The 23,080-nt window shown below is 41.6% G+C and overlaps 1 long non-coding RNA gene across 1 annotated transcript; it reads left to right on the forward strand.

Annotated features, from left to right (window-relative positions):
* Positions 1-16,396: 16,396 nt before the first annotated feature.
* On the forward strand, positions 16,397-23,080 carry LOC132250669 (uncharacterized). The gene is made up of 3 exons (XR_009462274.1): positions 16,397-17,686; positions 18,498-18,622; positions 22,653-23,080. It is a non-coding gene; the product is annotated as an uncharacterized LOC132250669 (long non-coding RNA).

Here is a 23,080-nt window from a genome sequence, read left to right on the forward strand (position 1 = left end):
ATGTGTGTGTATTCCCCGCCTTCACTCCCCCATAAATATATAACCTTTCCTTACCAGAGGAAATCATACCAGTGCTGAGATGTACTATTAAAATTATACCAAATACATCTTTCTTTAAGCAAAAGTTTACTCTCTATACCAGTGGTTTTCAAAATTTTTAGCTTCAAGGGACCCCTCCATAACTTCTCCAAATTTTGCAGCACCTCAGTTGAAAATCCCTGAGATAGATCTAGTCCAAAAAAGATATGGAGGAAGGTCTTAAGGCTTAAAAAGATGAGTCACTGCTTTGGTTGGCACCACTTAAGGGCAGTAGGGACAGGACTTTACCCTGCTGTCCCCTGCTCTTTCCACTGTCTGTCCCCTCCTGCCCCCTGGTCTGTACCTCAGGGGACAAGGGCAGTTTCTGCTGCTGAGGGTGCTACTGCAAGGTCTCACACATTGGTGATTACCCCTCCTGCCAGCCCCAGGAGCATGGGAAGAATGGAAAGGTTGACCCAGGCTGCAAAGTGCAGCTCCATCTTTGCATCCGCTCACCCACCTGTGCTGCTGTATGTGTGGGGGGCAGGGCAGCCTTGGGGAAGGGAAGGGAAGGGAGCAGCAACAATAGCAGTGTCAGTCCACAGAGGATCAGCCATAGACACCACTGGAGTAGCTGGGGCAGACGTAGGGTGCTGGGTAGGAAGAACAGCAATTACCTCCTCTCACAGGATGATCTCACAGAACACTAGTTTACCGTGGCACACCCTTTGGGAATCCCGGTCTTAGTGCTTACTTTTCAATTGGTCAAACTCTGAGCTTAGATGAAAAAAGCCTTATAGTGCTGGATTTAGAAGAATTTTTTGTGTAGTACAGCCTTCTCCTGCAAGGCAGCCATCTGTGTTCCAGTATAAATATATTACAGGAAAGTAATATAGTTTCATATAGTCACATCTGTGCCTTTGACCATGTATAGCCATTTTGTTTCTACTGGGAGACTGTCTGCTCTCCTGGTCGAAACTAGGAACATAGTTCTTAGATGACATCTGGAAAATCTCCCTTGCCATAATGAACGCTTGTACATTTCTGTTTGACTCCTCCATGACTGGGGGGAGTCGAGCAACAGCTTCCCCTGTGGTTCTTGGGCCTTCCTCAGACTGGTGGACTTTGGTCTGGGGATGGTTGCAGGGGGTGGCAGGTGTCTTGCAGCTCAACTCCTCCAAGTCTTGAAGTTGAGCTGCTGCCACCCAAAGCCTTCCTGAGACTGGAGACATCCCAGTCTGGAGAAGGCACAGGGAGCTTTCCATTCCTTGCTCATTCTCTAGACCAAGGTGTTCCCAGTCTGGGTAGGCACAAGGAGCAGGGAGGAGGGGGTGGCTTTAGTCATGGCCAGATTAACACATAGGCAAACTAGGCACATGCCTAGGGCCCTGAGCTGCAGGGGGCTCCTGTCCTTCCTCTGCAGCAGTGGCACGAATGGCTCCATCCACCTGACTTCCCTTCCCTATCCCTTCAGCAAGCCTCACCACTGCGATGGCTGCTTCCTAGCGGTGGCTCTGAGCCCCATTTCCCATGGGCAGCAACACCAGGGTGGGAAGAAGGGTCTCGGTAGGCCTGGGGCCCATGAGTTTGTTTGCCTAGGGCCCATTGAAGAGTTAATTCCGCCCTGGCTGCAGTCTGAATGTCTATACTGCTCTCTCTTCTGGAAATATTTTTAGTGGTGGAAGTTCTTGAGAAATTTCCACAGCTAGAAACGAACACTTGTTCGTACCCTTTGTCTTCTGTGTATTTTGTGATGGATGATGGCACTAACTGGCATTATGAAACACAAGGGAATGGATCAAATTTAAGATGTATGTTGTATCTTAGCTATGAGAAATAGTCATTAGAGAAGTATAAATTTGATATCCTAATAGCATGAGCCTTTTCCTACTAGAGGAAAAAACCAAACAGGATAACACATATTTTGCTACCTGTAGCCATCAGCTCTGTGTAAAGAAAGGAGCCCATGTTAAGAGAATGGGCCTCTTACAATTGGTAGTGAAAGCTCTAAAATAATGCCACCCAAATTAGAATGAAAAGATTTTTCTTAAGCTCAGAGGTCAGCACAAACCCCAGAAGTGTTCTAAGGTAAAGAGGAGGAGTGGAAGTGTTTATCAGTAGCAAAGTTAATGAGTAAATGGATCACAAAGTCTTTGAGCCATTCAACAAGAACCTAATGTAGCAAAAACAACAACAACACCTGTAAAGGGAAGGTACAGATCAAGGGATAAAACAGAAAACTTATAAAGCAAGGTATAGATATTATGGAATCACAGATAAATTTACCAAAGATTGTGAAGCGGAAATAAGGCATTCTGTAAAGCTCTGCTCATGAATGACAATACATTTAAAATAATAGGATGAAATTACTAGAAAAAAATCAAAGTATAATTCTAAACATTCATTTTGTGAGCCCCAAGAAATAAGCAAGGCCCACATTTCCATCCAACAAAGGCAAATTTTATTTTTTCTCTTGCCAATTTCATGGGCCCTTCTTTGCCACTCAGAATCTTCTGAGAAATTTCCAAAAAGAAAATTAAATGTCTTAGCTTTCTTGGTGCTAGTATGTTATTAAGCAGTCATAGCACAATGAATGTGTAGCTGTCAGTCTGAGAGATGTTACTCATCATAAAGCTTCCAGAGTTATATAGCTGTATGACTTATATGATTAAGCTTGTTGTTAATACTGTCTTCTCTGAATATAAATTCTGTTTACCTGAGTTATATCTAGTCTGCCTGGTAGAAGCAGTTCCAGTAAACAGTGTCCTTTCTTTATATTAAAATGGCTGACTTCTAAAATGTTAAGACTTTACAGTTATTTTACGTTAAGTGTAGATTTGGGGCTGTATATTTTAAAAGACTAAAAGTCTTCATTTGGATCTGTATTCTAACATACAATGAGAACATGTCACATGGTTGCAGCTCTTTCCAATTTATGGCCAAGCTTACCCTATAAACCAGCATACTCAAATATATTATAGTTCATTAGATACAGATCTGATGGCTATAATATTTCCCATCAATAATACAAAGCTTTATTTTTATGTTTATGATGTAAAAAAGGCCATGACTATAAAATACATTTTTCTTAAAAAAGAAAGGCCTTATTGTGTGAAGCCTTACTGAGGTGAGCATAGAAAGGATCAGTAGATGTTCTTTTAGATAGAGATAGCTGTAATTACATTCAGATGTCATTCTTCTTTTTCTTTTTACTTTTTATAAGCATCCATCTTTAACTTAGGTACTTATTTGATAGCTAAAAGATAAAACAAAATAAAAATTTCAAGCAAAATTGCCAATACTGCCAAATCTTCATATATCAATATAAATTGTTTTCCAAACATTAAGGATGTCAGTAAAGAAGTGTGTAAGCAGTTTCTGTGATCAGGACAGCAGTGGTGGCTGGCCGGTGGCAGATCTGGCACACCCACAGCTGGTGCCACTTGTGCCCACCCTTAGTTGCACTGTTATAAACAACTCTTTTCACTTCTCCCTGTAAAAGGTGAACATCACAATCTGCTCTGCAAGTTATTTAAATGAAGGCCCAGTCTAACAGGGAAATAAGATTTGTACAGTTTTATATTTAGATTTTACAATGCTACACACTTGAGGTACATATAACAAATATAGATAATTTTGTAGAGTTTTTAAGCCTGACCCATCCATTTTTCTGTTTTGAAGTAGATTAGCTATGCTTCACAGATGCTTCTCTAGTTTACTAATATCTGCATTTTCTCTAAGAATGATCAGATGAGCAACATGGATACCATTAATGTTGTTTATAGTACAGGACTTCTGCACAAAGGGACGCCTGAGCCTATTTTCTTTGGCAATGTGGGATATTTTGCTAAAAGACAAGACTTCATTATTGAGGGGTTTCTGACAAAGTTCAGACTTTCATTAACTTTCATACAGAATGATTCTTCATGAGACTCTACAGTAAGTGTGGCATAAGACAAAAATGTTCCTTACAAAATAAAGAACAGAAAAAGTACCTGTTTGTTTCTACTACGTTTATCCGCTAGATGGTGTTCTTCAAACATGTCATCGAGGAGGTGACTGCAAGAATGATGAATCGCTCTAGTTTTATTTACCAGCTGCAAACACAGTATTTCTGAATCTTCTGAGTATTTCAAAACTGAGTGCTCTAAGCAAGTTTCTTTACTTTTCAAATTCATCTACATTGTGTTTAGAGACAAAAATAAATAACCAACTTGAAGAGCAGAGTGATATTCATCGCTTCTTTACATTTCTGCATATTTCCATTTTTTCCCATGAGTCTTGGAATAGGCATTATAATAGGCGTAGTCTGCAAACAGTTTAGAAAAATTATGCTTTATTCTGAACATGTACTCTGTAATATACAGAATGTATGAACTATAGACATTTTACTTTTGCTGATTTAGATGCTGGTCAGATTCATAACAGCAGTGACCAGGATTCTATAGGGAGCCTGGCCAAAATGGAACAAAACAGTTGATTTTGACTAATGACTCAATAGTGGAAAAATGTTGTCCACACCATCTGTGACCCAGATAGAGCAAACAAGAATGGTCTCCTTCCCAACAGGACAAGACATCTGAAGAAGAAAGGAAAGGATGTAAGGAAAATTTTGTTTAATTCCCACTTCTTGCATCTTTTTAGAATGAAAATAACATGAAGGAAGATGTGACATTTCATGGGATATCATTGGGCAAGCTTAGTGTTCTGGCATGACAGAATGATGCACAACTACAAGGCAACATCTGCCCATTTAGACCAGCTTACAGGAGAATGACCATAGGATGAAAATTTTTGGAGGGCTTCCACATTTATGGTCACATCTACTAGGGCTGTGAGAAGCTTCGGTTGTTGAATCAATTTGGAGGAGATTTGGCCCAATTCAGCATCTGAATCCCCAATTCTGAACTGAATCAGGAGACCCGTTACTCTCTCTGAATCGAATCGGAAGCCTCCAATTCAATTTGGAGAGATTTGACGATTCAGACATAGACACAGCTTTATATGTTTTTTCTACATATCTCAAGGTACCAGGTGGCTCGTGAATGCTGAGATGGTGGGGGAGATGGAGTATCCCATGGGAGCATGGGGGTTCCCCCCATGCACCCCTGTGGGACACTTCATCCACCCATCATCTCAGCATTCAGGAGCCACACCTGGTACCTTGAGGTATGTAGGAAAAACATAAAAAGCTGTGTTTATGGCCTAATCGCTGATTCTCCAAATCAGAATCAAATCTTCAGATTTGGATTTGGCCGAAGTGAATTGGGACAGTGATCTGAATCAGCGAATTGAATCTCTGTCCCCCGAATCGGGCTGAATCTGAATCCGAATCCAAATTGAATATGGCTATTTTCGCACATTCCTAATATCTACTGAACTGCCCTAAATATGCCACCTATATATCACATTCATATCTCAAGTGAATATGCATTCAGTCACCATGTTGTAGGGTAGGGCTGTCCAACTGGCAGTCCATGGGCCACATGTGTCTCCCCAAAGAGTTAACATATAGCCCGTAGGCTCCTGCCCATCCCTGCCTCTCCCCCACCCCTGTTGCTCCTACCAAGGTGGCTGTGTTCTTTGGGTTCCCCTGACCAGCTTCTGCTTTTTGTCCCTGCTCCTGGAGGTGGGCAGCACAATGAGAAGATGCCAGGCTGCCCAACCTGTGCACATAGCAGGGGGGTCAAGGTACCTGTGCTGCAAGTATGACAAAGACAGGAACTAAGTTGCCCACACTACAGGTGAGTGGCAGACATGGCTGGGAAAGAAGGGACTGTTGGTGGGGGCTGCCCATATTGCAAACAGCCTTTGGGGTGGTGGAATGGGCATCATACGATACTGAGTGTTCTCAGTATTTTGGCTCTTGTTCCTTGAATATGTTGGTGAAGTTCTGAAGTAACGATTTTGAGGATTTGTTTTATTGAACAAGAAGGTGTGAATGCTGTGGACTGGGCCTGATGGTCAGAGAGGTCCCTTTGAGTCCTAAATTCCTATATCAATTCCCTTGGTGTATCCACTTAAACACTTGTTTTCATAATTATATGTTTGTTTAGCTTTAGATGCCTCAGCTTTTTAGACTTTGAGAGTTTTACTTTGAAAATTCCAAGAGTGAAATGATAATAGGCATAGTACTTGTTCATGAACATTTCAATGAAATTCATTTAGAGATTGTTGAGATTTCTGCTTCAGGAAAGCAGATTTTGGGTTTGCCTTATGGTAGAATGCAGAATTGAATTATCCCAAGAAGGGAATGGTATGATACCAGGTGCGCATTTCTCAATTGAATTTAAAAGCAGCATTTTGTCTTTTTGTGTTGTGTTTGTGCCTGCATACCTGTCACAATAAACATTTTCCCATTGAGTAGATTGCAGTAGAATCAAGCTTTATTCTTTTCATGACATGACAAAATTTCAAGATGATGGAGGTCACACGTAGTTTTTTTGGTCTGTATATTCAGCTGGAATATCACATCACATGAAATATTCTATTTTTTACTGTAAAAAATGACAGCAGGGTTTCTAAATTAGAATTTTTTCCTCAACATTTGGAATTCTATATACAGTACCCCTCTTGTGAAATTCTGTCCAGCTTGTCTACAGAAATGGGTCTTCTAGTGTATAAAGGATTGCTTGGTAAGCAGGTAAGGACTAAACCAGAAATAAGAGAGAGAAATAAAAAAGATTTAGAGAGAACTTGATGAAAGCATGTAACTACTTTCACAGAGATAAAGTATCGGGTATTAAACAGCTCTTTAATGCAGCTGAGAAAGACATAACAAGAACCAATGAAGTAAAAGCCAGACAAATTCATATGAGAAATTAGGCACACATTTTTAATGGTGGGGTGATTATCCAAACTATGAATTAAAGTGGATTCTTCCTTGCTTAAAGTCTTATATCAAAACTAGGTGCCTTTCTAAAATATGCTTCAGTGAAACAAGAGTTATGTGACTCAAGACAGAAAAAACTGAATGGAATTGTAAGGCCTATGTTGTATAGGAAGTTAAGCTAGATGATCTAATAGTCCTTTTAAATGTTAGTATCTAGGAAATAAACTTGGAAATTTGGGACACTGTGGTTCCCATTCTCTGTGTGCTAGCATAAAAAAAAGAGTAATACATAGTAGCTTTAGTCATAATTTTGTCATTTCTCTTCTAGAACCACATCTTACACTTACCATTCAGACATGGCAATTTTAATAATTCTATGATTTCCAGCGTCTCAGCTTGCCATATTTACTTGAACAGAAGATGACCCTGGTTATAAGATGACCTCCCTCACAAAAATAGATCCTATATTTGGAAAATGTATAAATTCATTATAATTTTCCAGGTATAGAATCTAATTATTGGAGAAATGCCTTGAATTTGTCTCCCTCCCACTGCTACAGCAGGGAAAATAAATCTAAGGGATCAGGTAGCCCTTTGCTTTCTGCTTCGCCCCAACTTTTCCTCCTGGCAGCCCCTACCCCCTCTCCTTACTCTCAGATCCCACTCTCCCTGAGGACATGGAAATGAGAAGCAAATTTGAAAACAGTAACCTTGACATTAAATACAGCTATAGCAGTTTGCATATAGTACTCATACACTTAGTAGATCAAAATTTGACGTATGTGACTTTTTTTTAAACTACTGCAAGTTTTAGCACAGGTACTCCATAAACACACTTTTGAGCAGCTCTTTGGCATTTATTTATATTTAGTACAAACTTTCTAAAAATTTTCATTTCCAGGGCCAAATCAATTCTGAATCATGTTCCAACTTTCAACTGAGCAGAGTTCAATCATTCAAGTCTGCATAGTTGTAACACCAGCAAGTATCTTAACTCCCAGACTTATCAGTCTGGGGCTTCACATACTCCCAAATCCAGGGCAGGCATGCCACATGCAAGCTCCAAGTCCCCTAGTTTCACTTGCCTCTAGCCAAAAGGATAACAGGGCTACCTAGAGAGAAAGCCCAAAAGCAATCCTCCATTGCAGTGAATTGTACAGCTGAGATCCTTGCATTTGGAGGCATTTGTACATTTTTGCAGGGGTCAGCCTGCTAACTACACTGAGTCTTTCAGGTTTCTCCCCTGCCAAGTAAATATGTATAATACAACCTATACATGATATTAGTCCATGCCAAAAGCTTGTGATATTCCACATACCTCAATGGGCTGGGACCCACCAGAGCCAACAGCATTTCAAGCCATGATGACCACACAGCTCAACAGTGCTCAGTATGTGTGTACTTCAGAAGCCCCCCAAAAAGGATCCATGTGCTAACTATCCCCACTCATGCCTGGAACTGGGTGTTCTTGTCACAAGTCATGGGATGCTCCAAAAATATATATGCAGATGAGGCACAGGGCAACCTGGTCTGGTTTCACCTCATGGAGGGCAGGGCCACACTAATCAAATGCTCCAGGCTAAGAGAGGAGGTAATGGAGGGATTCTGGGTGAACTGTCTGGGGCCCTGTTTTGCTATGTTTTCCTGGTATTTAAGGCTGGTGAAGAAACAGGAATCACTAAAAATGGGAATCAAAGGCACAGCTTAGCTGTAGGAGTGAAGATGAACTCAAAATGTATTAAATGTAATGGATCATGTGGCGGCGAGGTGCCCTCACAGGTTCCCAAAGGGGAGGGGGCAGTCCCCATGGGCCCAAAGATGCACAAGCAGCCCCCCCACCAGGGAAACTCACCTCCAAAGGGGAAAAGCCAGACCAATCGCGGCGGCCAGAACAGCCTCTGCAGGAAGATTTAAAAGCCCCACCGGGACCCAGGAGGAGGAGAGGGAGGGAGCACGCCAGTGTGGAGCATGCCAGACGTGCTGAGGCTCTTACTCCAGCAGGCAGGAGCAGTGCAGCCAGTTCGGCGCTGGCATCCTGAGCAGGGGGAAGTTAAGCCCCTGTGGCAGGCTGGGAGGGAGGAGGCAATCCCATACCCCTCTCCTCTCCAGCAGTCCATTTTTTTTTGGTAAAAGAATAAATTAGAGGCATCTATCCAGAGGCGTCAAAGAAGACGCCAGCCTACCTAAGCCCAGCCCGTCAGCGTCTGAGGTGGAGATGCTAGCCGTTGGGACAGCCAGGCTAATCCCACCAGGACCCATGCCAACACTGGTTTCCCTCTGGCGAAAGGGGTTGACTGAGCATGATCAAACCACGCAGGTGGCACCCATCTGGTTGGCGAGTGGATGGGGTGTAGGGGAGGCAAAGCCCCATGGAACATCGCACCCAGACAGTGAGTATTACCATCTCTGGGGCCCCCAGGAAGAGGATCTCTATTGAACCCCTCCCTTTCATTCAATAACATCAAGTCGTGGCAGGCGAGTTGAGGGGAGGAGCCCCGTGCCAGATGGATAGTACGTCACTCAACGTAAACCCCACTTAAGGCGCTTTGTATCACAGATCACTATGACTGTGGAGGGAACACCTGACCATTTTTTTAAGGGTCACACAAAAAAAAACTTCCCATCAACATCTCAGTCTTTTGGCTAAGATCAAGCATTTTTGGCACCAAGGGAGGATGTTAGCACTGGTTCTGGCCCTTCCAATGCTGGCCTGGTATTGCAGTACTCCAGGCCTGGTGCCAGTTCCCTGTGGAGAGAATACCCGGTCATTCTTTTTATGGGTCAACCAAATAAATAAAAAGGTTCCCATCAGTGGGTTTGCCCAATGTAGACCGTGTGTTTTATAGCCATGTTCAGTGTTCATTGTATTTAATTAACTTCACAGTTGGTTTCCATTGCTGAAAATATGCTGCTTTTGGCAGCAGTTTAATGATAGACAATGGGCTTGTCTACGTAAGATGTTTACTGCACAGTAGACTAATTAGCTATGCAGTAAACATCTTGGTGTCTACAGATACTCCCCTATTAGGTTGGAGTAAATTACTTTGCAGCAGGATAGTACTTGTATTTACAAGTACTATCCTGCTGTGGAATAAAAAACCCCACAGTAAAAAGCCCCACACTGAAGTACCCTCATGCCCCAGCCAGCCCCTCCACAGCACGTTCAGTAACCCTGGGTTGGGACCCTTGGGGCCCCCCACTAGCTGGGGCTATTCCACCCTGACTCAGTGTGCTGCAATCCCAGGCGTACATGCAGACATACACCCAGCAGCGATAAGCTCTGGAGCTTATTGCTGTGCATGAATAGGCACGTGTAGACGTGCCCAATGTATTTAGTGAGATTTCCTTGTATGCAATTATAAGATGAGGGTCTCTTTTTCCTCTTGCCAACTGCAGGTGGGTGGGAAACTCATCTTGTATTTGAGTAAATATGGTATTTCGAAAATAATGCCAAAGGCAGAAGTTCAGTTGTGCCTTGCATTGTGAATGGGCTTGGATTTTCAGTAGAACCTGAAGGACTTAGGCACAAAACTGTTGAAAGCCAATAGGAATTGGACACCTAACTCCCTTAGGCTCCTTTTTATGTCCCAGTTGCAACTATAGTCCCAGGAAGAAGAGAAATTTGACCCCCACCTCCCCTATTAAAAAAAAGGGGGGGGGGTGAGATGATGAAGCTATTTTTATCACATTTCATGTGACTTACATCAAATAACATATGACATTGATAGAAAACAGTGCTTGATCAAAAGGTACTGTGCAGAAAGAAAAAAGTAGGTTTTCCTGGAGAGAGGTCCACAGGGGTGGTATCCATCATTAGCATGATAACCTTTTAAAACTGAAATATACTTCTTGTCATAGACTTTAAAAAAATCATACAAAAAATCCTCCAAGGTTTGCTAAGAATACTATTTACCACACTTGAAAAAATGAGCCAAAAGCTAATTTTTAAAACTCTATTAGAGCCATTTGCAAATTTCAATGCACTGTACTTTCTGAAGACTACTACCTATATAATCTGTGCTTTGAACATAACTATTATTTTGTTAATTACCCTCAATACTTAGAAAGGTACTGGCTCACTGACAAAGGTGGGGTCAATAAAACTAGAATCACTGTAATCTATTTCCTTCTTAAAAATGATTATCAGCTCTTACAAATATTTAGATTGAAAATGCCTGTACTGAAATACTTGTCTCAACACATAAAAATGCAGTTTCAATTGGATATGGTGTTCTAAATTTCCTTACTAAATGTGCTTGTTATGCAGTTTTAAACAGCTGCCAATTTCCATCGGAGTTGGATGGAAATGCCATTCAACTTCAATGATGGGTGATATGATTCCTGAATAGGCAAGATCCTTCCTTATTTATGCTAAAAAAAATCAGTTGAAGTCTGTGGGCATTTTTTTCTCTCAAGACCTAGAAGATCAAGCTTTGTCTTTATCAAGTGCTTTGGATTTTTCAGTAGTTCAAGAGTAGATAAAGGTACTATATAATATGATGCTGTACATGACAGTTTTGTAGGCTAAAGAAATAAGCACAGTAGTGTTAGAGTGATATTATAGCTGTAATGGTCCAGGAATTATGTAAGAGGCAAGGTGATATATTTTATTGGACCAACAGTTTGGATAAAGTTAGACAAGCTTTTGAATGCAAAATATTCTTCTTCAGGTCACTTTCAGGCCAGGTGATCTGAAGAAGAATGCCTTGCATTTGAAAGCTTGTCTAAATTTATCCCATCTATAAAGTTGGTACAGTAAAAGATTGCCCCCCAAAATCCTTGCCTCTCTGAAGAAATAAGCATTCATTGCCATTCTTTTCTTTCTGTCTATTGTAATAAAAAGCATACCAGCATAACATAAGTTAAAAACACATTACCTAAAGTAATATAATTTGCTTTTGTACAATTGTTCTTTTATTTATATAGGTCACTTATTCTTCTGTTTATTTTATACTTTTAAGGAAAAAAGGCTCTGTGCTTGCCAGTACTTAACAGTATATAATTGAAACCCCCAACTGTATTTGAACAGCCTGCTGAGCCTGGGGGGCCCTGCTGACTTGAGTGCTGCTGTGCATAAGCAGATTGCTTCACCTATGTGGAACCCCACTTAAGTATATGAAGCTCTGTCCAAGAGCAATAGTTCATCCACATGCAACAAATTACAGGTTTTGGGCCTATATCCATATACATCTGGCAAGGAAAAGCATCAATTTTAAGATACCTAGATACTGAACAAAGCTTTAAATCTCAATAGACTCTATTCAAAATGTCAAACTTCAAGGGTACCCATTAGGCTGATACATAGAGTTTGTTGTATCCAGCCTCCTTTTGCAGGATACCTAAACTCCTTGTCTTTTCTATGTAGCTCGTAGCAGTCCCATACTACTTTCTGTGAGGGTAGAGGTCTCCCTAACTGTCTTTGGCAAAAACTTCACCTGCCTGTAATACTGTCTAGTTAGTACTCTAGATCTTGCTGCTGCCCTTTACACAGTGGTTGCTCCACTTCATGGATGGCAAATGGATATAGTTAGCAAAGCCTGTTGGGATTTTTAAGGATGAAAGGCACTTTATAAATGTAAAATATTATATTATTACAGCTGCCTCCATGAGAGAGTTGTGTTTAGCAGAACATTTGGAAAGAAAATTTAGGGAAATTTATTACTAGTTTAATTTTGTTTCCAAACCATAGTCACTAGAGATTCAAACTATTTATCTTGAGTCATAACTGGCAGATTTAGAAGGATGAACTTTTTTTCTCATTGAAGAGTGCATGACTGACCACAGTGATATTTCTGAATTTGAAGTACCTGTGTTACTGGGTTCTAATGATCCACCTTGGGGCAGTGAGCTCTAGTTTCTTCTTTCAAATGTTCAATGTTGTTAAGCCCAAGCCTTTAAGACCATATCTGCACTACCTCTGACTGGGACATGGAAACACACCCTACCCATTTTGGCCTGCTCTGTGTGTCAGATACCAAAAAATATAATTTGGCATGCACCCAGGGTTATAGATGTCTATCACAGGCCTGAGTCAAGTCCCCAAAATCATGAGACTGCCTTAAGAATCATGAGAGTTAAAGAAAGAATAACTTTGAAGTTTTTTTTTTTTATTGCTATCTAACATCAAAGCCATAACTAAACAGAGAAGGGGGGGCGGGGTGGTGGGGAAGAGGGAGGTGGGGCGTGACCTTTCACAACCTTGTCATTACGGAGGTGCAGGAACTGCACAACATAAAGACTGCTTGTGCCATAAAGCTGAAGACTAGATTTTGGGAGCAGGTTTTGTTTACTCGATCCTCAAGTGTCTGGTGTAGGCAATAAGATACAGATTGAAGGTTTTTCATCTGGAAATGAGAGTGGTTTGGATTACCTGGAAGACTTGTACCCATGAGGGGCCTTTAATAAACAGAGTGGGATAACTACCTAAAGAGTTTTACATAGACAGTTCGGACTTTCCTGGGGTGATCTTGCCTCCTTCAATCCTTGCTTTATTTCAGGGATTCTGACATAACGTTACAACGTGATACTGGGTCTTTACAGCAACATTGGTACACATTTATGTAAATTGTTGCAAAAGTATGATTCAATATTACACATAAGAGTGGGATATAGCTGGAGGTCCCCCAACACTAACTTCCATGAGAACCTCCACATTTTTTAAGCTAGCATTTTTGCAAAGGCAGCAGCAGCAGCAACACAGGCTTCATGCACTAAAACTGAGATTCAGTGACTTCTTGCAATCCTAGAGAATGTTGATTTTTCCCTCTTATACAGCCCAAAATAGTCTCAGCAATAAAAGTCCATAAGAAAGAGCATTTGCTAGACAGGAAATAGGATTCTAAAGAATGAAGATTCTAAATTGCACTATATGCCTCTAACTAGGTTAGGCTTTTATCAGGTGTAATGAGAGAAAACCCACTTGGTATGAAGGCTTAGGAGGAGCTGCTACCACATAAAAAACATAACTGCACTGACATGAGCAATAAACAAAGGGTAATGTAGAAAACCCCAAAAATGTAAACTATTTTTAACAACCTAGATAAATCAGATATTTTATAACCATAATACTCATAAATGTGTCAAACTCTTTTTAACATGGAAACCTGATTCCAATAATGCTAATTAAATAAAAGTTAATAAAAGACCACATTGGTTTCTGCATACATACAATTATATACTGTAACTGGTAACGATTATTTTCCTTTGTCAGTGGTAATGTGCCACTCCTTTATTTATGCTTAGCCCTTTTAAATCTCATATACCACCTACTGGCCAGACTTCATTTATCTTGCACACGGTGAACAAGAGAAACTTTTTTACAGAACTGTGGACCTGAACTGAACTCCTTGAAGTCAATCAAAGGACTCCTATTTATTTCAATGGCTTCTGAATCAGACCCTTACATACCCGGAGACTAAATATCTTAGAAAAAGCACAGACTAATAGATTTTCATTCTGTCTTGCTGTGAAATAAGTGATCTACCTTAAATAAATCATCACTGCACAAAAAATATTCTACTGAAGAGTTTTGACAACATGGACTTTCAGCAAGCATAAAGAAAAAAGTGTTTTCATATCTACAGACACCTTCTGTTCTATGTCTAGCGTGCAAATGACATGCTCATTCATTTCCATTTAAAATTTTCAGTAGTTTAACAGTAATAACTGACCACTCTTCTTGTATTTAAGAACACGGTCATTATTAAATACTTATTGAATAAATTAATTCCAGTAACTCATTTTTTTAGCAGATCTTATAATGATACTGGGAGTTAACATGAATTGCTTGCAGGTTTGTTCAAAACGTAAGTCATGCTTTTTGTGTTTGATGAGAAGGACATTTTATTTGATGCTCATGGGTTTTTTTTTCAGAAGGAGTACAACTTGTTTGTTTCATTCACAATTTCAAATATGTGAATACTATATGGTACAGATAAAAAGCAGACAGTATAGTGGACATAATGGGCACACTTGAAAAGTTTATTTAGGTATTAGAGGCATTGCAGGCCTCAGAGATATTCTCTATATGTCTAAAACAGGAATAACCCTGGACTTTGTAATATCTACAAAAGTGAAATGTATGCCTCCTGGAAAAACATTACCACAGAAATGGTAGTAGGTAGTATTAATAAATATTGTAAAGAGCACATGGCAATTTAACATCTGCCAACATTTTTGACATAACCAGAAGTAATCCCATCCATGTATTCACAGTCTTGGTAAGTATCTCAGATGCTGCACTCAGATTGTTCCTCTGTCATATTATCTTCCTGTCACAAGAATCCAGTGTGCAAAGTGGAATTCTGCCAGATTCCTCTCTCAAACACCTCCCTCTTCCCCTTTCTTTCTGTAAGTACTAATGTCTGTGTTGAGACCAGCTGGGGAGACAGGAAAGTGCTGAGCGGTCAATCTAGTCTGCCAGATTTGGGGATTAAAAAAGGTAAGAGGGGGAAGAATTATTAGAGGAAGTTACTCCCACTCATATGCAGCCTTTTGTCTAGAAAATAAATGAGAGAAAGAAGCAAGGCAGTTGGTAGGAAGTGTGCAGAACTAACTTACTGATGCTCTGTCTTAGCAGCTTCCAATACAAGCAACCTGGTTAAATTTGAATATTATGGTCCCCCTCCATTCAGGCAGACAGGAGGATGTAGAACTGAGACACAGAAGAGGGGAACACTATCCTAATAGCCTGATATTTTTGCCAGAATCACAGTTTATTTGGAGTGTTGGCCCTGGAAAGTGACATTCAGATGTTGGCAACTATGTAAGTCACATTTGAATGCCATTTTCGTGGAAGGATATCTTTTTTCTTTTAAAAAAACCCTGTAAAGTACTAATACTATTCCAACATTTTGCCCCCCAGGACTAAGAGGACAAAAGGAGAAAAACTATGGAGCTGAAGAAGGGCAGAAATGAACAAACAAAATGAACAAACAGAACATTCTAACATTTGCCTTCCAAATTTACACCAGTAGATTTGTCATGTCTGTAAAATACTTGCTTTTATATATTGTTTAAAGCAAATGAATGGAACTGACATCATAGCCACCCATTGCTAAATATTTTCAGTAAAAGATGTTTCTGTAGCCTGGAGAATGGCAAAATGACAAGGTTTGGTATGTAGGTCACAAATGAATGTTAATTAGTTTTTCATGATTATGCCATTGAAGTTTGGGTCATTAACAATGTTTAATTTTGCAGAAACAACTAATTACCTTATTTGCTTGACTATAACATGCTCCTAAATATAATATGTACCCTTTTTTGACAGCTTAAAGAAAAATATACTTTGGAGTTTGGGTAAGTAACTGATCAAATGCATCAGATCTAGAGCCACACACTGGCTCTAGGCTATTGTGCCAAGCTCAGCCATGAACCAAGCCCATGTGCTTGCCCACTCTGGCGTGCCAGGTCTGGGCCATGTGCCAAGTCCAGCTGTGGCCTGACCTCATCCGGCAAGTAAGGCTATGTCCTCTGGTTGGAGGGGGTGTTTGTGAGGGGAAGAGAGGGGGACAGGAGGAAATATTTACCTCAGGTGTGGAGAGAAGCTGACCCAGTGTGGAGAGTGTGCAGATACGGTTTTGGAGCATGTGCTTCCTCTGGATTGGTGGAGGGAGCACCAAAACAGGTATTTCCACCCCCAGGAAGGGGCAGCTGATTGATGAACAGCCAGTACAGGGAAATGAAGCCAGAGGTTTTTTTAGCCATCATCTCCCCACAGACAATGGGGAAGAAGCAGCCAGATCCATGGACCAGGGTGGTTGGAGGACCACCAGCTGAACTTGGGTCATGACACACTGGGGAGCGAAGCAAAACATCTAGGCAGTGAAGATAGAAGCCCAGATACATTGGGGAGAGAGAGAGAGAGTGAGGAAACAGCCACCACATGGATGTCAAAGTTTTTCTTTTTCTTCTTTTTCCCCACCTTTTTGGTTGTTGATGAAATGGGGTTTCCCAATGGATGTACTGAGGAGGTAGCAAGAGTGAAAGCTTCTCTCCAGGGAGTGGGAAGACATGTGGACCCTGACCTACACGTTCTAAGGCTGGGTAACAACCCCAGAAAAAATTATTTCAGTTAATCCTTCTCTCAATCTTAAAATGGACTGAATGAGTTGAGTGACCTGTATGCCATGGGGAAACTGATTTCATTTAATCATTCTTGGGACCTTAAAATGGATACAAGTAGATTGATCTATACAATGTGGAGAAGTTCATGTCAGTTGATCATTCTTTGGATCTTAGAATGGATTCATATGAGTTGAGTTTCCCCTCGCACTGTGGGGAAATTGATTTAAATTGATCAGTCTCTAGATCTTAAGGGGACCAATACCATTGGTTTGACCCATGCAAAGGGGGAAAATTGATTTAAGTTGATCATTCTCTGAATTTTACATGGATTAATATAAGGTGGAGAAGTTGATATGAATAGATCATGCTGTAGGTCTTGAATGGACTGATATAAATGGATTGCCCATGTACCCAGGGACAAATGGATTTAAATTGATTATTTTCTGGGTCTTAAAAGGTCTGATACAAATTGACTAACCCATACACCGGGGAGACATTCAGTTAAGCTAACTATGGTATAGACTCTTGCACGGACTGATCTAAGGGCCTTGTTCTATAAACCTGTAAGGAACTGACTTATGTCATGGCCCTAAAGAGCCTAGGGAGATTGATTTGAACTTAGGCACTTCTCCATTTCAGTGAGCCAGTGAGGTACAGCAAGCAGCGAACTGGTCTATACAAGATCAAGACGCAGGCATGAATCATCTGCTGGGATGTGGTAAGGAAGGGAAGGAGGAGCCCCATGAAGAAAACCCCCAGAGTGAGCGGGTAAGATTGTCACTCAGCCTATATCCAATTCCCAATAATTAAAGAGAGACATCAAGACGTGGCAGATGAGAAAAGAACATCAAAGGCTGTGTAGTGACACGACCATCCAATTATTCCCCACAGCTCATCCCAATAAAGCATTGGGCAGGTGGGTACTGTGGCCCTACAGCACCCACCCCGAACAGTGCTGCTCCAGGATCTGGAGATTTGGTGGCAGGGGAGCAGTTGTATCATTAATTGCCGTGGCTCCTTACCCTGCCAAATCTCCAGACCCCTTGGGATCCATATTTCTCCCATATAATGTACATCCCAATTCCCTTGTATGGTTTTGGGAGAAACAATGCTTTTTTATGCAAGAAAATTTAGTATAATTCCTTATAACTGAATGCCTTGGCTAGAAACACTGTGCATTTCCTCTGAATTGCTTGCTAAGCTGTTTTGAAACTACATACAGCTAAACTATCTTTTAATGCTAAATGGTAATGTATTTTGAAGGTATACTGTGAGGTAATGTATGATGTATTTACTTAATGACTGAAACTCCACTCTACCTCAGGCATCGGGTGGGACTATTTAAAACCTTGTGGCCAAGCAAGTACCATTTATATTTGCTTAAAGGCATACAGAGATAGGTTGTAAGTCTATTTATTAAGTAACCCTTTAAATACTAATGCCAAAACCAAGGTATGAGTAATTCTGCTCCAGGCAAGATGCCACAGTATTACAATACAAATTTTTAAAAAGTCAACATTGAATTAGAACATTTTGCTCAATTTGCAATGATTCTTTTTTTCAAATATTTTTTTCACAGAGAATTTTGAAATTAAGGGATTCTGTTTCAACTTGGAGTGAAAACAAATCTTGAAATCTTGAAAGCTACTGCAAAAAGAGAAATCCCACACACTATCTAGCTTTAGTAATGGTGCTACATTTTAGGTAAATCCTGACAAATGTGTTGAATGTACTCATTATCCAAACCAAACTTTAGATCTTCTAGGAATCGCACTTATTAGGCTGACAGCTAAACCAAAAGTTTGAAACTGTATCTGTGTGTATATGTGCATATTTTGGTGGAATAAAATGACTCAAAAAAGTTCAAGTAGTGTGTACCACACAAAGTAAGGATGAAATAGCACATTTGTTTAACAGACACTGTGAAAGCTATGGCTGCTTGATTCTAACTGTACACATTGCTGTTTCATTGATGCTTCAGCAGAGCTCTTATACTTAATTTTAGTTAATGAAAATATAATCTTTGGTAATAATTTGCTGTTTAAAAGATGATCCCAGAGGACAGTATTGAGTATTTTTCTTCCATCAAGGGTCTCTCCTGCACGGTATTATTTTTGTCACCCTCTTTCAGTGTGACCATGATGTATTCAGGAAGGATGCTTGTAGTTGATTACAGTGTTTTCTGTAGGTAAGTAGTCCTCAGAGCAATACCTTTATTTCACTTTTGTGGTTTACTGACCCACTATTGTGCAAAATAGATCAGGGTTTGGTTGAGAACTCATTGGGACAAAGTATAGGTAAAAATGAAGTAATTGGAAGAAGCAGCGGAGACTATTTCAGCTCCTTTGAGCCCATTTCCACTAAGGTCAACAACCTGGAGACCTTGTTGGATCCCAGATATTCCTGGATATTCAAACAGTAAGAATTGTGAAGAGGTCTCTTTTCAGTTATGCTTGACAACAACTGCAGACCTTGTCACACTAGCCCTACTTTCCTTACTTGTAGACTGTTGTGCTGTACTTGGGGCTACAACCATTTGGAATTTCCACAAAGTGGAGAACACAGCAACCTCCTTAAACTGTGCTTCGTTCACAGAGTAAACGGTTCCATGGCATGCACTGATTGCCAGTTCATTAACCAGTGCAGCTTAAGGGCAAAGACAGAGGTAAAACATGAACCGTTCCAAACTGTCACTGATTGGGAACCATTTCACAATTTGTCCCTGCACTGAAATGAACACCTTTACACTAGTACTAATGGTTCTAAGTAGAGCCCTTACCTTTTAGAATTGTGTTGCTGCCAGAATGCCACCAGGGGGTGATCAAGTACTCAGAACATCATGCCTTCCAGGAGTCAGTGCCTGGAATTTACCCAGGATTCCTCTAGAGGAGAAGAAAGACCTGGAGTGGGGCAGAGGTTGGAGTAGAGGGATTGCCTGGGGCTTGGAGACTGTCTGGAGTCCTGCTTGTGGTTCCTTGAGGACTGGGTGCTTTGGGACCCTCCCCTACAAGAAGTCCTCTGCTTTGCCAAGCACTCAAGTACTTTGCATTGTCAGCAATTGCATAGAGATGTGTGTGCAATGTGGAACCTGTCCTGTAGGGCTGGTTGCAAGAGGAACAGTTAACAGGTAATGGACTAATTTATTTCACACTGGGCACATCTACACGGTGCCCTATGGTGACATAGTGATGCACTACATCACCGTGCAGCATGCTATGGCAACAAAGCGATCACGTGAGTCTACACATGATCACTAGCTACATCACTGTAGCAGTGCCCTCCCTGCTTATAGTGTGCCACTACAGCAACATAGCAGGAAATCTTCATGTGCACTGCCTGTATGGCACAATATGGGCAGGTACTGTGCCGTGGTTTAGTACTTCCTAAAGGAAATACTAAAACACGGCACAGTAATAATGTCGCCATACGGCGAAATGTACACAATCCTACTGAGCATGGAATTGACAGCTATTCTATTCTATTAAGTACCTGTCTATTGTGCAATGGATCTATTTCCCCCACAGTCACCCAGCATTTGACAAGTGTTTACTGCTACAGGCACAACCATACACCTGCCACAAGGAGGAGGACCTCCCACTCCCAGAACCTGGCTACCCTCTTACCCTCAAGCATTTTAGCAGGGCACTAAAATGGATGAAAAGGATTTCTACTTCCCCACCCCTGTGATGGTGGTCTCTGAAGCCAATAACTCTTTAGGCAGTAAAGTGCTGGTTAAATCCCAGAGCAGCCCCATTGCTTGGGTGTGGAAGTGTGAGAAGCAGTGCAGTTTGGGATGTCTGGAGGACTGAGTGGACACCAGGTATGAAATGCTCTGTGTCCACACATAACACTGAACCAGTTCATGGAGGAACAGCTTAGAATAGTACCTGAATGGTTTTGTAATATTCTAGGAAGTTTAAACTGGTCTGAAGTGGTCTGTACATCTAGACTCTTGGCTAAGTACAGACAGTCAAGAAGTCCAAAGTGGAATTGATTCAATATTCACAGGTTTCTCCAAGCTGCATAGATTGTACCAACAGCAAATGGAACTGACACTCACTTTTCACTTGGGAAAGGCAGCCAGATGCTTGCACTGGCCCAGGCCAGAAGCTGGGAGGTGCTAGAGCATACATCCCAGCCTGCTGCCAATTGGTAGCTCAGCCAAGCAGGGCCATCCCCAATTGGCTGCCCAGCACATGGCACCAACCCTCTGCTGTCCCCCTGCAGGGAATTGGTGGCATTCCCCTGAGGCAGAGGTACCAGCTGATGTGGGGGGAGTCTGTCCAGGTACCAGCCGATGTGAGGGGAGCCTCTGCCTCAGGGGGCTTCCCCTGGCCTGGCCTGGAGTCTCCCCAAACCCTGATCTGCCCTGCTGTGGGAAGCCAAGGGGAATCCCCCGCCCCCTCTCTGGTGCCGCTGGGCTCTACCCCAACAGGTGGGAGGGGAGAGGAGTCCCTGGACAAGGTTCCTGCTCATGCAATCAGGCATGGGGGCATAGGGGAGTTCCTGCCTGGGGCAGCTACCCCTTGGCCCGGGGTCCCCCAGCCTGCAACTGCTCTGCCCCAGGGAGCCAAGGGTAATCCCACCCTTTCCCCTCCCCGGTGCAGTGGGCCACTGCTTGGCTCTGCCTGCACAGGTGCAAGAGGTGGATTCCCCTCGGCTCCCTAGGGCTGGGTAGCCCCCAGGCTGGGGAACCCCAGAGCAGGGAAAGCCCCCCAAGGCAGGGGCTCCACCTATGTAGGAAGATGCCTGGCTACGGGTGGGGGCACCAGCCAGAGGACTGCTCCCCACTCCCACCTGTGGGAGCATTGTTACAGCCAGGAGGTGGGGCCAGATAGGTGCTGGCCTAGAGCAGCAGGGTGTGAGCCATGTTCTAGCGGACCACCCTGCGAGGAGGGGTTTACAGGGAAGGTTCAAAGCATCCTGGGATGCTGGGGACCTGGGGGTTAACTTGGGTCGAGAGGGGATCTGGGACAGAAGTTCCATAGATCAGTTTAACTTAAATCAGTTAAGTCTAATACTGCATCCATCCAGGTCTATCTTAAACTGGTTTCCTCCATTTTGAAACCAGTCTATGTGCACTGAACTTTTGTTGTGTTGTGGGTTTAACTGGTTTCTGATCACCTATACTGATTTATGTGTAATTTCTGTCCCTAGTCCTGGTGGGTTAAAGCATATTTAAAAAGTTGTAAGTGCTACATCTGTCCACACCCTAAGACATTGGTTTTGACCTGTACATTCCCAAATGTTTTGTCCATGGCTGAGAGACTGTCTTTCACTATGTGCTACTGGGGAGGCTGTATTCAGCTAATGATTCCAAGTTACCTCTCCCTTGTTTTAAACAGAATGGCATTAGTGTCAGGTCATTCTTAATGAAGGGCTCAGCTCTGGAATGCAATTCCCCAGGCTACATTCCAGGTTAATGCTTCAAGATAAACTTGTTCCTTAGGTGTTTCCTAGAAGGGAGATAGAGTTAAATATAGTGACAGGTGTAATGTTAATTCTCAGTTTATATGGTTTTGAAGGGTTATTTTGCTTTTTTTGATATAGGTCTAATTATAGGATAGTGTAGGATAAAAAATGATGAGCTTTACAGAGCTCTGTTTATTTTTTATATTGATCCAATGCATCTGGATTTATTGATTAATAATGTGAACAGAATTTTGGATAGGTGTATTATGATAAAATAATTAATACGTTAATTTTATTCTACATTGTGTTTACTTTTTTCCAGGAACTTGATCAGCCAAAACATTAACTAGATCACTGATTGCCCAATCATTATGACAGATGAAGATGCATGAAGCAGAAAGACTAATGCATGACTTTCAGATCTAAGGCTGTATTAGAAGTGCAGATAATTAGGAAGAAAAATAAACTTTTCCCCCACTTTTTCTTTTTCGTTAATTGAGGAACTGTTATCTTGAGCTTGCTAAGAAAGAAAGAAATGTGGAATGCCATATTTAAAGTCATCTTTTAAGAAGCTGGGACTTGATATTTGAGGATTGTACTGTCCCTGAATGTAGATCTAGAACATTAAGAACTTGTCCTTCTCCTGACACCCAGGCATTAAATCTGCAGGTCACCAGAGAAAAGCTTCCCATTCCTGTTTTCTAATAAGATGGTTATGCCCAAAGAACAGTTAGTGCACTGAGAGGTAAA

Source organism: Alligator mississippiensis, chromosome 5 (genome assembly GCF_030867095.1).
Source record: "Alligator mississippiensis isolate rAllMis1 chromosome 5, rAllMis1, whole genome shotgun sequence".
Classification (NCBI taxonomy): Eukaryota; Metazoa; Chordata; order Crocodylia; family Alligatoridae; genus Alligator; species Alligator mississippiensis.